The 15,877-nt window shown below is 39.2% G+C and overlaps 1 protein-coding gene across 2 annotated transcripts in view; it reads right to left on the reverse strand.

Moving 5' to 3' along the window:
* Positions 1-15,877, reverse strand: part of LOC134309894 (plectin-like) — a 127,180-nt gene that overhangs the window by 86,066 nt on the left and 25,237 nt on the right. The window contains exon 1 of one of the 2 annotated variants that reach the window (XM_062991320.1): positions 10,449-10,482. The exons of the other annotated variant lie outside the window; for it this stretch is intronic. The gene's annotated coding sequence lies outside the window, so the exon portion shown is untranslated. Of the gene's footprint in view, positions 1-10,448; positions 10,483-15,877 lie in introns of those variants that run through there. 2 annotated transcript variants of the gene reach the window in all.

Here is a 15,877-nt window from a genome sequence, read left to right on the forward strand (position 1 = left end):
AAGTATTTATAGCCCATTGAACAAACTTACTAAAGCCTGCCTACCAAATCCCCAGCAATATCAAGCAATGATTTTCCTCTTTATGTTTATGGAATAGGACAGTTCCAAGAAAATTAGATTCATTCAGCTATAGGCTTTAACATATAATGCACTGCACAGCTACAGAAAAATGCAGCACCACCTAACAACAGCTGTGTAGAACCAAACAAAACTAAGTTACACAATGACACTAATATGGTATAATGTACACAATAGCTCAATCAAACACTCAAAAACTAAATAACCTAGGTTCTACACTGCAGCTCTATAACAACCACCTGCTTATACTTATTATAGTCTTCAACATGTCCAGCCATGCAACCGGCAATTTTGTTTTTTAATGACTAGATATATTATTATATATTTTAGCATTCAGAGAGAAAATACAGACTCAGTAAAAAGAACCTTTACAGTCATACAATAAGAAAATAAAGGCAATCTTTTTCTTTTATATCCTCTGCCATCAGACTCTACAGTGAGTCTCTTTACAGTCAAGCAGGCAGACCTGATGTTGTTAGACATTTTTTAGAACTTTTTTTGTTTTTTTTTAGAACTTACACCACTTATACACTGACGTCACTTTATTTTCTAGACCCCTAATTTGCTCAAGTATTATTATTATTAATAATCTAATAATAATAATAAATGTGTATATTGATACCTTACATTACACTGTATTTTACTCCATATTTGTAAATAGCAGTGCCTCTGTATATTCCTCCTTTACTGTTGTTTCTATATTGTATGGTTGTGCAATATGTGTAGAGTTCTGTGTTTCTGCTGTTGTAATGAAACAATTTCCTTCAGGATCAATAAAGTTCTAACTATCTGTCTATCTGTCTATCTGTCTATCTATCTATCTATCTATCTATCTATCTATCTATCTATCATCTGTCTGTCTATCTGTCTATCTATTTATCTGTCTGTCTCTCTATTTATCTGTCTGTCTATCTATCTATCTGTCTCTCTCTCCGTCTGTCGGTCTATCTCTCTCTCTCGGTCTGTCTGTCTGTCTGTCTGTCTGTCTGTCTGTCTGTCTGTCTGTCTATCTATCTATCTATCTATCTATCTATCTATCTATCTATCTATCTATCTATCTATCTAATACATTAGGGTTCTAATCATGGAACTTTAACAAAGCTATTATAGGTACAATAAATTCAGGGTTTATAAATATTATCCAGTCTTTGTCATCTTACAAAAAGTGGGCACGAAGCACCTGGCAGGAAATAGGATACATTCTATAAATAGTACCGTTTTATATGGCAAGCCTTTATAATTTATTAATATATACTTAAAATTGTTATTAAGATATAGCCAAAGTTAGATATGTCATTTAAAAACACCTAAATACAACTTAAATCAAATATTACATTAGTTCTATGTTAGTAACTTTCACCTACATAGTAACTTTCACTTTTTATCATACCATTATTTGACAACCAGAAAGAAACTTTAATTAAAAACAATCAATTAATACTTGCAAAATAAATTTTTACAACTAAATAGTTCAGTCCTTTCTCATGTTCATTGTAAACTGCCTGTAATCCCAGAAAGAAAAAGACCTGCTTGCAAATCCTTCTATTCTTTAAAAACTGATTAACTTTTTAATGCACTGAATAGAAACATATTAACATAAAACTGGTCTCACAAGTGAGCAGGGTTGTGCAACACACCTAAAAGGTATTTTCCACATTCCACACCTGACAGCACCTAACTGAAGTCATTCAGAACCATTTTACAAGACTGGTGTTAAAATGTCAAGGAACCCAATTATACAGATACATTTACTGAAGCTTACATTTTTCAACCCGAGGCATGTTTGCGGTTGGGCGTATCAGAGGAGTGTGATGAAATGTAGACAATAAAGAGCGTGATACTAGTAAAGAGAGCATGACAGAAGAAAAATAAAAAGCTATAAAATTTGCCACAGTCACAGCTTTTAAAATTATAATTCAAATTTAATCTGCCTATTTTATCTACACATACATACATACACCGATCAGGCATAACATTATGACCACCATCCTAATTATGTGTTGGCCCCCCTTTTGCTGCCAAAACAGCGCTGACTCGTCGAGGCATGGACTCCACTAGACCCCTGAGGGTGTGCTGTGGTATCTGGCACCAAGATGTTAGTAGCAGATCCTTTAACTCCTGTAAGTTGTGACGTGGGTCCTCCATGGATCGGACTTGTTTGTCCAGCACATCCCACAGATGCTCGATTGGATTAAGATCTGGGGAATTTGGAGGCCAAGTCAACACCTCAAACTCGTTGTTGTGTGGCAGGGCGCATTATCCTGCTGAAAGAGGCCACCACCATCAGTGAATACCGTTTCCATTATAGGGTGTACATGGTCTGCAACGATGCATAGGTAGGTGGTACGTGTCAAAGTAACATCCACATGGATGGCAGGACCCAAGGTTTCCCAGCAGAACATTGCCCAAAGCATCACAATGCCTCCGCCGGCTTGCCTTCTTACCATAGTGCATCCTGGTGCCATGTGTTCCCCAGGTAAGCGACGCACACACACCCGGCCATCCACGTAATGTAAGAGAAAACGTGATACGAGTATGTATGTGTGTGTGTGTGCTTTAAGGAGCACAACACTTTACATTACATTTATGCCATTAGTAGCTGCTTTCATCTGAGGTGACTTAACACTGTGACTGAATATAATGCATGCAATTGAGGTTTAAGGGACTTGCTCAAGGGCCCAACATTGACAGTTTGGCAGTAATGGGGCTTGAACAAGCAAACCTTTAATTACTACTGCTTTACATTCCCACGTCCATCATGATCTTTTGATTTCAGACTTGTATTCTACTTAAATGTTCTCAGACAAAAGGTCGACGTGATTAAGATCAGGGTGAGGCTCGAGATGAGCTGTCAGAACATTGTTTTCACTAGTAAGGATTTGTACACTGTTTTGCATAAACTGAGGTTGCACAAATCCTGATCCAACAATCAGTTGTTAAAGAGTATCAGTGAAATTTTTCTTAATGTAGTATTGCAGTGAGCATGATAGCCCTGATTGCCCAGAATAGACGTGTCAGGGCTGCGTCTGGAGGACTGGCACTCTGCCTACTGTAAACGCTCTATGGTGGCCCTGATTGAGACAGCTGGAAAAGGTCACCGTTTCTCCAAGATTAGTTTAGTGTGCAGCCATGACAACTGAGGGATTTCACCAGCTGGAATCAAACGCAAGTTTAAGTCTGCTTATGTTAGCATGAATTATTCCATATGTTTTCACTGACTGGTCGAGGGGAACAGGAAAGTACATAGGTGAATTGTAACTTGCTTGGTATTTTTATTTACATGACTTAATGTTTTGTGCAAATAAGCATTTAAATGTTTGTGTTGACATAAAAATAATAGCATTAGAAGACGTGATTGTAATTCATTCATAAATAAATGTTTAACTGTCTAAATGTAACCTTATTGAAACACTAAAGCTAAAAAAAAACGTAACCGCACCCAGGTGGAGCTGCGAGATATTCTGCTAGCACACCAGTGCCAAGATTCTAAACTCCACCGTTAGGCTGGGCGCCATCTAGCGAGCATAACTGGCAGTGCCTGCAGCAGACACTGACTGGCTACTGTTTCTGCTATAGGGCGGGATGACCGAACTATGTGGGTGGGGTCTTCAAACGCTGTGTAAGGTCCCTGGTTGAGAGGCGCCTGGGCAGAATGCATGGGTGAAAAAGGGTTCCGCTAAGGGCTGTGCATGGGTCGGAGGAGCTGTGAGCAGCAATATACCCACATCGACTGCAATCAGGGATCCCCCAGTAGCAGAAGACAAACTGACTATGCTAAATTGGGAGAAATGGGAGAAAATGCATAAATAAAACAAACAAACAAAAAATACTTAAACACATGATCACAGGGAGATTTGCAGAGACTAATTGGATTGGAATTAATATGTTTTTGATTGGGGAGGTTCAGCACTATCTGGAAACACTAGACACCATCTAGAAAGACACCCAAGACAGGGCTAGTTTAAAACAAAGCAGCATGCACTGACAACTACAGGTCTTGTAGAGCACTGTAACATAATGTACAAACAATAATACAGTATTAGAGGTGGGTTAACTCAGGTCCCTGACGCTCTACCTGCTGCACCATCCTGACATAGATTTGCAAGAACTGATTTGCAAATAAACCCAACATGCAAATCATCATGCATTCAGCTCTTACTTTCACTTTGCCCTATTACTCAGTGGCCAACATCCAACAACTGTTGGTTTGTACTTAACACATTTCATTAACATTTAATACATTTACCTTCATTAGTAAATAAGCCTAATTCTTGGAAGGTAGACTTGCAAAACATTTGGAACAGCTTAATCTGATCTTATTCTTTAAAAGAGATGTGTATCACTTTAAGGCAACACACATCTGTAAACAATCTGCATGCTGTCTGTAATTTGTTATTTTCTCAAACCCTTATTTAACTGACAAAAGGACAAAGAGAAGATTTCCCATGTTTTCACTGACCAACTTCATTCTATTTTGCAAATATAAACTAATTCAGAATTTGATGACTCCAAAAAACTCAGAACAAGTTGGGACAGAGGCATGTTTAACACTGTTTTCCTTTACTTGTCCTATAAACTACAATTTTATTGCTTGGGAACGGAGGATACTAATTATTACAGCTTTGCAAGTGGAATTTTTGCCCATTCTAGCTTGATATGTTTTTGTTTATTAGGATTTTAATGTCATGTTTTACACTTTGGTTACATTCATGACAGAAACGGTAGTTACTCATTACACAAGATTCATCAGTTCACAAGGTTATATCGAACACAGACATGGACATGGACAATTTTGTATCTCCAATTCACCTCACTTGCATGTCTTTGGACTGTGGGAGGAAACCGGAGCTCCTGGAGGCAGACGGGGAGAACATGCAAACTCCACACAGAAAGGACTCAAACCGCTCAACCTGGGAATCAAACCCAGGACCTTCTTGCTGTGAGGTGACAGTGCTACCCACCAAGCCACCATGCCAAAATGGAAGATGCTCTGCAGTTAGTGGTCGCCGTTGCCTCTTCTTGATGTGCTATACTGCAGGCAGGTCAGTTAAGCAAGCATATTCTTTGGGTCTGCCTGAAAACCTAGTGAGTTGCCTTGCTGCCTACTGCCTACCTAGGCAGATGCCGAAGTAGAGAGGATTCTAATAAGACATCAAACTCATAAGGCAGATTATTTAGATGCACTACTTGCGATTATGCCACCGCAGTTTTTGCTTACCAAGCTAACACAGTTAGCCTCAGGCAATTCAAATCAATGGGCTGGGGTGGCTCAACCCACTGGCATTCCAGCTAACATCTCCCTCAGTGTACCAAAAACAGTTAAATTGTCACTGATAAATTTAACTGAATTTGCAAATAAATCACACTTGTACACATGTATACAAGTTAAAAATCAATGAAAATATAGTAACATTTGAAAAGAACTCCATATACCGCCATATATGTATTTCTTTTTGTGAGAAACGTTGTGCAGCACTAAATGCTGGGAATTCCTTTACCGCTAAGGACATATTGGATGCTTCCTCGTTATTCAGTCAGAATTAGGGCACCTCAGTAGGCAGCCTTTTAAGGTATCTAGCAATTTGGACAGTTTTCTTTACTGGAGCATAAGTAGGATGACTGACTATATACATTTTCAGCATTTAGCAGACACTTTTATTCAAAGCAACTTACAGTACTGTGACAGTATACAGTCTGAGCAATTGAGGGTTAACGGTCTTGCTCAAGGGCCCAACAGTGGCAACCTGGCAGTGGTGGGGCTTGAACCAGCAAAATTTTCGATTACTAGTCCAGTACCTTAACCACTAGGCTACAACTGACCTATATAGAGAGCTTACTTGGTTTTCAGACAGACCTTTGTATAATGCCACTTTGTTATAGTCCATGCAGAATGTGGCCTGCCATTGTCTTGCTGAAATTATCACAAACTTTTCAGGAAAAGATGTCGCCTTAATGGCAGCATGTCTCTCTTTAAAATCCCAGTATATACATCAGTGTCTATGGGATCTTCAGACATATGCAAGTCACCCATGCTGTGGACACTGATGCATCTTCCACCAACTTATTTAAATGTAACTGTTAGTTAATATGTTACATTACTAAACGACCTATTAAAATGTCTATTTTATTTAGTTTGTGAACAAATAACGTGTGGAAATAGATAAAATGAATAAAATACAAAGACTTTAAAATAGCAACTTTTGTAGCATGGCATCTGGAGTTTGTATCACTGGTAAACAAAAATGTGGTGGCTTTGTAAAATTTGTTTATATAAACAAAAGTGAAGGATCTGTTTCCCACCCCCACCAGAGCCTGAGGTGAATGCCTGACTGTCCATGTACTAACATCTTCCATGGCTGGTTCTGACCTCAGTTTAAGACCTACTGACCTTTCCACTTTTGGTCATGCTCTCCTGCTTGGTAGCTAAGTAAAACCAGAGGGTCACCAAGAAATATCCCAAGCAGATTGTCACTGTTGACTTGAACACCTACACTGAACTTAAAAACAGATAGCAATACTAGGGTTATCTTTTCCCATCATGCTAACCAATTTACATAGGTTTGGCTCCAGGGTGTGGTTGGGCAAGTGTAACCAGTTAGCACTCTGATTGCTTCAGGGTTTATGCTAAGCTGGTAACAGTCAGGGTGATAGAATACCTCTGAACAGGGCTGAACAAGGGGGTATAGGCATGCGAAGTGGATGAAATTACAGGGAGAGAAAAGCATGCATTACTGCACTCAAAAACCTAGTCATTACCTCTCATTATGGTATAAAGTAAATTATTCAGAGAGGGTAAGCCATGGAAAAGCTGACACTTTTTTCTCTCTTTAGAAATGTACTCACAGAACAAATGGGTAAGGTTATAGAAGATTTCATTCAAATTAAATAACCTAAATCAGTGCAGTTCTTATAAAAATAAAAAGTGTCGTTGCTTTTGCTAATAGCCGTAAGCTCTGTATGTAATCACAGTTAACTACAAAGTCATTTTCATATTTTTCTTCTACAAATTTATCTTCCCTTTGCATAATTTTGTATAAGAAGACAAACCACTCTTTTATTAGATTTGAATGGGAATGGGATTTTTATAAAAAAAAAAATAAATAAAAAATAAAAAAAAAAAAACGTTGCTTCATGTATTTTTTCCTTTTTAACACAAAATTACTATAAATTATAATAACAAATTAGAAAAAACAAATTCATCTATTAATAAATGTTCACACTACAGCATAGAAATCTACAACTTAAAAATATAATCATTGGCTCACTTACAATGAAAATATTCGACCTAAAAATAAACAGCTTTTTTGAGACCAGTGCCAACAGCCAGTTTGAACTGGATTGGAGGGAGGGGTTTGCATAGTCCAGGAATAGCACAACACCTAACTAACTGCTCAGGCAACAGACTGTATTTTTTATTTTTTAAATAAAATCGGTTTGACTAAAATGCTTGTTAAATGCTGTCCAACGTAATTCAGGGTTTTCAACAGTTGGAATCAAATCACCACTTAAGGGGGAGGCACAATGAATGAATATTTTGGATTAAACACACATCAACGGTTTATGCAAATCAGTAACAAATGACCTAGTCACTAGTAATGAATCATACATTCACTTTGTTCTGTTAAGTACTAATAACAAATCCACTACTGGCCATTTGTGACAAATAATATATATACACTGATCAGCCATAACATTAAAACCACCTCCTTGTTTCTACACTCACTGTCCATTTTATCAGCTTGAATTACCATATAGGAGCACATTGTAATTCTACAATTACTGGTTGTAGTCCATCTATTTCTCTACATACTTTGTTAGCCCCTTTTCATGCTGTTCTTCAATGGTCAGGACCACCACAGAGCAGGTATTATTTAGGTGGTGGATCATTCTCAGCACTGCAGTGACAATGACATGGTGGTGGTGTGTTAGTGTGTGTTGTGCTGGTATGAGTGGATAAGACACAGCAGCGCTGATGGAGTTTTTAAACACCTCACTGTCACTGCTGGACTGAGAATAGTCCACCAACCAAAAACATCCAGCCAACAGCGCCCCGTGGGCAGCATCCTGTGACCACTGATGATGGTCTAGAAGATGACCAACTCAAACAGCAGCAATAGATGAGCGATCATCTCTGACTTACATCTACAAGGTGAACCAACTAGGTAGGAGTGTCTAATAGAGTGGACAGTGAGTGGACACGGTATTTAAAAACTCCAGCAGCGCTGCTGTGTCTGATCCACTCAAACCAGCACTAGTCACTGCAGTGCTGAGAATGATCCACCACCTAAATAATACCTGCTCTGTGGTGGTCCTGTGGGGGTCCTGACCATTAAAGCAGGCTAAAAAAGTGGAGCTGATCAAATGGACAGTGAGTGTAGAAACAGGGAGGTGGTTTTAATGTTATGGCTGATCAGTGTATATATTCTAGCACTTGAGCACTTGAGAGGCCTCTACAAGTTTACATCCAGCATGGGAAGACAGACATTGTAATTATTATTTTCAGCTCTCCAGTAATGATTAACATATACAGAGAAAACGGAAAAATGAAGTCATGCCGTAAGTAAAAATCATAAGCCTCACTTGTGTTCTCCTCAACATGAGTCACGTTTACTTCCCCTTTTCCATACTGGAAAGAAAAAGAATAAGTACATTTGTTTTTAATGAACACTTCCATCTCTAACTAACCCTCACTTACTCAGCACTTTCCTTCACGGCTTCTCTTCGTCCTTACTGTATAATATCTACGCTCTCCCTCAAACCTTTCACCAGTTAATACTTTTGTTAGATGATGATGTCTAAACAGCAAAGTCCCCTATAGCTCCTTCCATATTTTACTGCATGATTAAGAAAAAACTCATGGTTTTATTATTGCTGAACACACATTTATACATTCTTGGCTATTCCAAGGTTACTACTGAATCTAGGCAACAAACACACACACACACACACATAAAGAAAGAGCTATACAAGTAGGACCATAAATGAGGTTGGCAGCAACAATGTGGAACAGCTCTGACTTTTCCAGCCCCTCACAATGAAGCCTCAGAAAGACTCCATACTAAGTGCAGGCCAAACTATAGTGGAAAAGATGTGGCGCACCACTCACTCAGACTAACCAGCAAGAGAAATCTGGTCCCAATCACAGTCTGGATCCAGGCCTCCTAACAATCCAATCTAATGCCTCTGCACTTGAGTGGAAGCTAAAACTACAGAAAGTTCCCACATCACACAGAGAAAATGATCGATGACAATGTCAAAGCAAATGAAATGGAATCAATTTTATTTGAACAGCTCTAAACAATAAACATTTTTAGAATGCAGCTTACCAATGAGCAAGTCAATGCTCGGTTTTAGGCAAGAATAAATACAACCCCAAATCAGAAAAAGTTGGGACAGTATGGAAAATGCAAATTAAATAAAAATGCAGTGTTCCTTACATTTACTTTGACTTTTATAGATATTCAATAGATATAGATAAATATAGACTTTCAAGATATTTCATGTTTTATCTGCTCAACTCATTTTATTTGTTAATATACCTTCATTCCTGCATTTTAGGCCTGCAACACATTCCAAAAAAAGTTGGGACGAGGGCAATTTAGGGCTTGTAACGAGGTGAAAAAACTAAATAATGACGTGATTCCAAACAGGTGATGTCAACAGGTGATTGTAATCATGGTTTGATACAAAAGCAGCATTCAAGAAAGGCTGATTGATGAGCAAAGATGATCAGAGGATCTCCAGTTTGTCAACAAATGTGTGAGAAAATAATTAAAATGTTTAAAAACAATGTACCTCAAAGGAAGATTGGAAGGGATTTGCATATTTCTCCCTCTACAGTGCATAATATCATTAAACCATTCAATGAATCAGGGGTAATTTCAGTGCGCAAAGGCCAAGGGCGCAAGCTTAAGCTGAACACCCGAGATCTTCAATCCCTCAGACGGCCCTGCAAAATGCTTTACTGTCCCAACTTATTTTGGAATGTGTTGCAGATCTGAAATGCAGGAATGGATGTTTATTAATCAATGAAATGAAGTTGACCAAACAAAACATAAAATATCTCAGGTTCATCCTGCCTGCAATCAAATAAAAGTCAAAGTAAACGTAAGAAACTCTGTTGTATTATTATTTGCATTTTTTATTGTCCCAACTTTTTCTAATTTGGGGTTGTAGTTCTTGTTTTTGAAGGGTGTGGACTCTACTCTCAAAGAGATCCTAGCACTAGAAAGAAAGACACACATTTAACGATGACTCCTTAGATAACAAAGTTAACACTGATCCTTAGATAACAAAGCAAACCACTCATCATTATTTAACTAGAAGTCTCTAAAAGTCAATAACAGACCAGCTCCACATTGTCCTCCTACCTTTTTTGCTGCTGCGCCAGAAACGGTCACCCAGAATATCACCCATCCTCTGAAAATCAAACTATCCAAACAAACTCTTGTTCCACTCCAACACCACCACCACCACTGGTGCCCTGCATGGACAGAACCAATCTGCACTTACTGGCCCATTGAAATCTATCAGATATGAGAAGAACGAGAATGGGGGCAGGTCGGGGTGAACAGAAAGCGATGCTTGAAAGGAACAAGAGCTTGTTTTTTCCTCCTTTGTCCACAAGCACAAAACTGTATGCACTCTATAAATCTTTCCAGGTCAAAACAATCCCTCTGTCACCCACTTTTCACCCGTAGTCCATATATCTGTTAGCTACTGTTCCAAAAACACTGACTGCCTTGTTTAGTGGCACCAACAAATTTGGCGTGTAAGGAATGAGAAAAGGAGGAAAAGAATGAGAAAGAGGACAAGCACAAAGGGAAAAGATCTTAGAGTTTGGCTCCATGATACTTAGCAACCCAGCGAGAAGTCGGACATAAAACATGAACAGAAGTGGCTGAAAAGAAGAAGCTTGTGGACTCGTAAAGTCAGATCATTTATTCTTATCAAATTACAAATGTATCCACTGGGTTTGTGACCTATGCCGGAAACACTTGATGCAGGGCTTTCACAATCACATTTCATCACACATTCCATGGAACCTGACACTGATATGAAAAATGTCTTTGTACTATGCACTAGCACTCACATGCAGACATTTTTCTCCAGACAGTACTGCAACAGTATATATTGTCGAAGCAATTGAAGGTTAAATGCCTTGCTCTAGGGCCCAACAGTGGCAACTTGGCAGAGGTAGGGCTTGAACCAGCGACCCTTCAATTACTAGTTTGGTACCGTAACCGCAAGGCTACAAGTACCCTATAATTACTTGATCTAATTAAAAGAAACTCCATTCATATTTATTGCACTTGACAGAACTTACATGTTATCCACCATGTATAATAACTGAAACGATTGACAGATGACAGCTCGGTGATGCCAGGACTTGAACCTTTAACCTTAACCAATAAAAGTGCCCATCACCACAGAGCTATTACTCATTTATTCAACTATTTCTTGATTGTCTGTTTTATCACCACTTTATCCTATTCTGGGTCGCGGTGGGTCCGATTCACTGGGCGAAAGTCAGGAAACACCCCGGACAGGTTGCCAATCTATTACAGGGCAAACACACACATTCACATCTGGTGCAAATTTAGTATCTCCAGTTAGCCTGGCTACATGATTTGGACTGTGGGAAGAAACCAGAGACCCGAAAGGAAAGCCATGCAGACACGACCACTTGCTGTGAGGCGACAGTGCTACCCACCAAGCCGTCAGTACCATTATTTAGGTATTAAAATACAAAACAGCCCCCGAACTGGCATGCAAACAAGAAATCTAACTAACGGAGGAGAGTGCTAGGTGGCAACCAAGCAAGCTACTCGGTCCACCATCCACCTGATGCTTCTCTCCCATAGCTGAACTGAAAAAAGAACAGACAGCGAGAGGAATGATATGGGGAAGTCGGTTTTAATAACCGATTTATACTGAAGATCCAAAATGTAAGCAACGGCATCCAAAAAATGTTGAAGTGGTTTGCAGTGTTTACAATAAGCACCTGAAACGGTGAGAATAGAGAGCTCTAGTAGTCTGTTTTGGACTAGGAGGGGCCAATCTATGCTTCTTGCCGCAATCTGAAGCAGACAAAGGTAATCGACTTATTACACTGGGCGTTGTTTATATAACACATTACAGCTGAAGCCAATTAAAGGCGTATAATTAATTTTAATGGTTTAATCATGTTGTAACCCAACTTTATATAACTGTGACGTGGCAGTATTAACAACATACCCTGTTACTCTAACATAGAATAGAATGTAGAATGTCTTTATTTGTCATATATACATATACAGATGTACAGTACAATGAAATTCTTTTTTCACGTCTCTGCTCATCTGAGCACGGGGTCAGACATTGTACTGTGCCCCTGGAGCAGTAAGGGTTAAGGCCCTTGCTCAAGGGCCCAACAAGCTGGGATTCAAACTCTCATCGTTTTAATAGATGAGAGAGACTGAAGAAGTCATTCGGATTGAGTGACGAAATGTATCTCTACAACAAACTTGTGTCCAGATGAACTGATTCAACTTTGTGGATTTGTGTACCTGGATTATTGAGCATGCATCAACAGATTATGTCACAACAACATAAAAGATTCAACAGTGTAACAGACATCAACATGGAGAACTTCAGGAAGAAACCAGATGATATTCTGATTGAACATCTCTGTCAGTGCTGCTGGGCTCAGTGTCCATTCTGTAAAGCCATCTGCACCAACACAATGGAGAATCATGATGGAGATCACAGTGTCCCCTTCCACAGAGTAGATGGAATTATAGGATGGTACTACAGAAATACAACAAATCTCAGTGCTGATATTTGTACAACTTTAGTTCAACGTGATAAAGGTTTTTACACCAGTCATGATTCAGATGTGTCAGTACCCTACAAAATCTACAGAACAGCAGGAGGAAAATATGCTGAGTGGAGCATCACTCCTGATAATTCAGAGCTCCCATACTGGAAGTGGTTTGTGTGCAGATTGCAAACAGACCTGGAAAAGCACTATGGGAAAACATTTCAGGGACACAGAGAGATTCCCACTGAATGGAGACAATACACAAAAAAAGAAGCTATTGAGAGTTTGGATGAATACATCTGAAGAAGTACACACACAAACACTACACACATCTATTTAACATCTAATAACTGTTTATTAAAATATTTATGTGTTTTTATTAAGTTTTATGGGCAAGCCGTAGCCTAGTGGTTAAGGCACAGACAAGTAATCCAAAGGTTGCTGGTTCAAGCCCCACCACTGCTAGGTTGCTGTTGTTGGGCCCTTGAGCAAGGCCCTTAACCCTCAATTGCTCAGAATGTATACTGTAACTGTAATGTAAGTCGCTTTGGATAAAGGCGTCTGCTAAATGCTGAAAATGTAAAATGTAAATGTAATAAATAGTCCAAAGCTATACCTATAATATAATGCACATAGTAGATTATTCATTTTGTATGTTCATTTGCTGCATCATTCAGCTGATAAAATCTAGTTCTAGAGAAATGTTTAGTAATAAATCCTTATTTAACTGTTGATTTTAAAAGCTACATATCTTTATGACCACTGGAGTAATACTGGCTATTATAGTAGATAAAGTTGTAAAGATTTAAACGTTTACACCATAGCAACCACATAGTCAGGCTGCTTTTTACTACTGTAGTAGTTTATGCTTCAATGAAGTGTGTTGCTTTCTTTTCCAGGAGTAAAGGCCAACACTGTGAGTGAAAAAATTCTTCATAAGAAAAGAAATCTGCACACCATGTGTTGCTAATGCGGTATGCTTTAAACATCTGTGCTATGCAGCTAGAATTTTCACTTAAACCTGGTCTTGCTTGAACATGTGGTCAGGGTTGGAGCTTGTTTAACCATTTCCACCTAATATTCTACGAAACGCATAATAAATAAAGCTGAAAGATTACAGCAAAACTACACAGATTCTGGTAAGTGGTACCAAGGTAAAGCATACAGATGTGCAGTACAGTTAATGCAGGATATTCGTTGTGATTTAGCATTGATAAACAAAATATAAGCCGAATCAGACACAACGAATGACTGGCAGGGAAGACAATGTCAGGTGACTGGTGTGGGATCAAGCCATTTGTGCCACCCAGAAACACACGCCAGTGATGTTTACACAGCACTAAATCAACAGGTTCAAATATCACATGAAGATAAACATCAGAACACAACAGTACCAATGAAAAACAGCGATCATTAAAACTGAAATAAAAGTTGCAAAACTCAAAACATGCAGGAGACTGGAGAAGCGGTGGTGTGGGAGAAACATCGTAAAACACTTTACATGTTTGGCCGATGAGTCAGAAAGTGAAAAGCCACAGCAGGGCGTGTTCAGGCGGCTCCAGGGGTTGCTAGGGGAACATGTGAGACGGTAACTGTCGGTAGGGCAAATACACGGCCTGCGCTGGACTGTGGTGGGAGGAACACTGTTGTTACTCCTGGCAACGGCATAGCAAAACTGACACTGGATAGCCGGACTCTGTAAATGAGCTCCTAAAGCTGTGATGTCTATTTTTAAATGAGCATTCTGATAATCAGTAAGCAGCTTTCTCACCTTCCTCGGACAAGCTGACTGCTTACTATGAAGTACGTACAAGTACACGTGAGAATGTGCACATGTACGTTCTTAAAAATAAATGGGCTAAATGACACCACGAAAACGTGGCTATATATTATTTCACACTGTAACAATATACACTGATCAGCTATAACATTAAAACCACCTCCTTGTTTCTACTCACTGTCTATTTTTCTCTACATATTTTTAGCCTGCTTTCACCCTGTTCTTTAATGGTCAGGACCCCCACAGAGCAGGTATTATTTAGGTGGTGGATCATTCTCAGCACTGCAGTGACACTGACATGGTGGTGGTGTGTTAGTGTGTGTTGTGCTGGTATGAGTGGACCAGACACAGCAGCACTGCTGGAGTTTTTAAATACCGTGTCCACTCACTGTCCACTCTACTAGACACTCCTACCTAGTTGGTCCACCTTGTAGACGCAAAGTCAGAGACGATTGCTCATCTGTTGCTTCTGTTTGAGTTGGTCATCTTCTAGACCTTCACCACTGGTCACAGGGCGCTGCCCACGGGGTGCTGTTGGCAGGATATTTTTGGTTGGTGGACTGTTCTCAGGTGTTTAAAAACTCCAGCAGCGCTGCTGTGTCTTATCCACTCATACCAGCACAACACACACTAACACACCACCACCATGCCAGTGTCAATGCAGTGCTGAGAATGACCCACCATCCAAATAACACCTACTCTGTAGTGGTCCTGGGAGAGTCCTGACCATTGAAGAAAAGTATGAAAGGGGGCTAACAAAGCGTGCGGAGAAACAGATGGACTACAGTCAGTAATTGTAGAACTACAAAGTGCTTCTATATGGTAAGTGGAGCTGATAAAATGGACAATGAAACAAGGTGGTTTTAATGTTATGTATATTTTGTACCATTAATACAATTTATTTAGGACTATAGACATAAAGATTCTTTATTCTTTAAATTAAAAATGACATTTGACATTTCTATACAACCTTTTTGGCACCTTGACTTTAAGGGAGTTTGAATGCACATATACCACTCGAATGAGAAAGAACTGCTGATTCTCTCTCACAACCACACAGACTGTACATACTGTCCACATGAGAATGAACTGCACACACACACATTCGCAGAGTGATTTATGGAAAAACTACCCATAAAGTGCCCCCATCTGGAGAAAATCATTCAGTTGCATTCTTTTACCTTGGGCGGGTTGCAATTTGAAACAAAGCCTTGTTG

The sequence above is a fragment of the Trichomycterus rosablanca genome, chromosome 3 (genome assembly GCF_030014385.1).
Source record: "Trichomycterus rosablanca isolate fTriRos1 chromosome 3, fTriRos1.hap1, whole genome shotgun sequence".
Taxonomy (NCBI): Eukaryota; Metazoa; Chordata; class Actinopteri; order Siluriformes; family Trichomycteridae; genus Trichomycterus; species Trichomycterus rosablanca.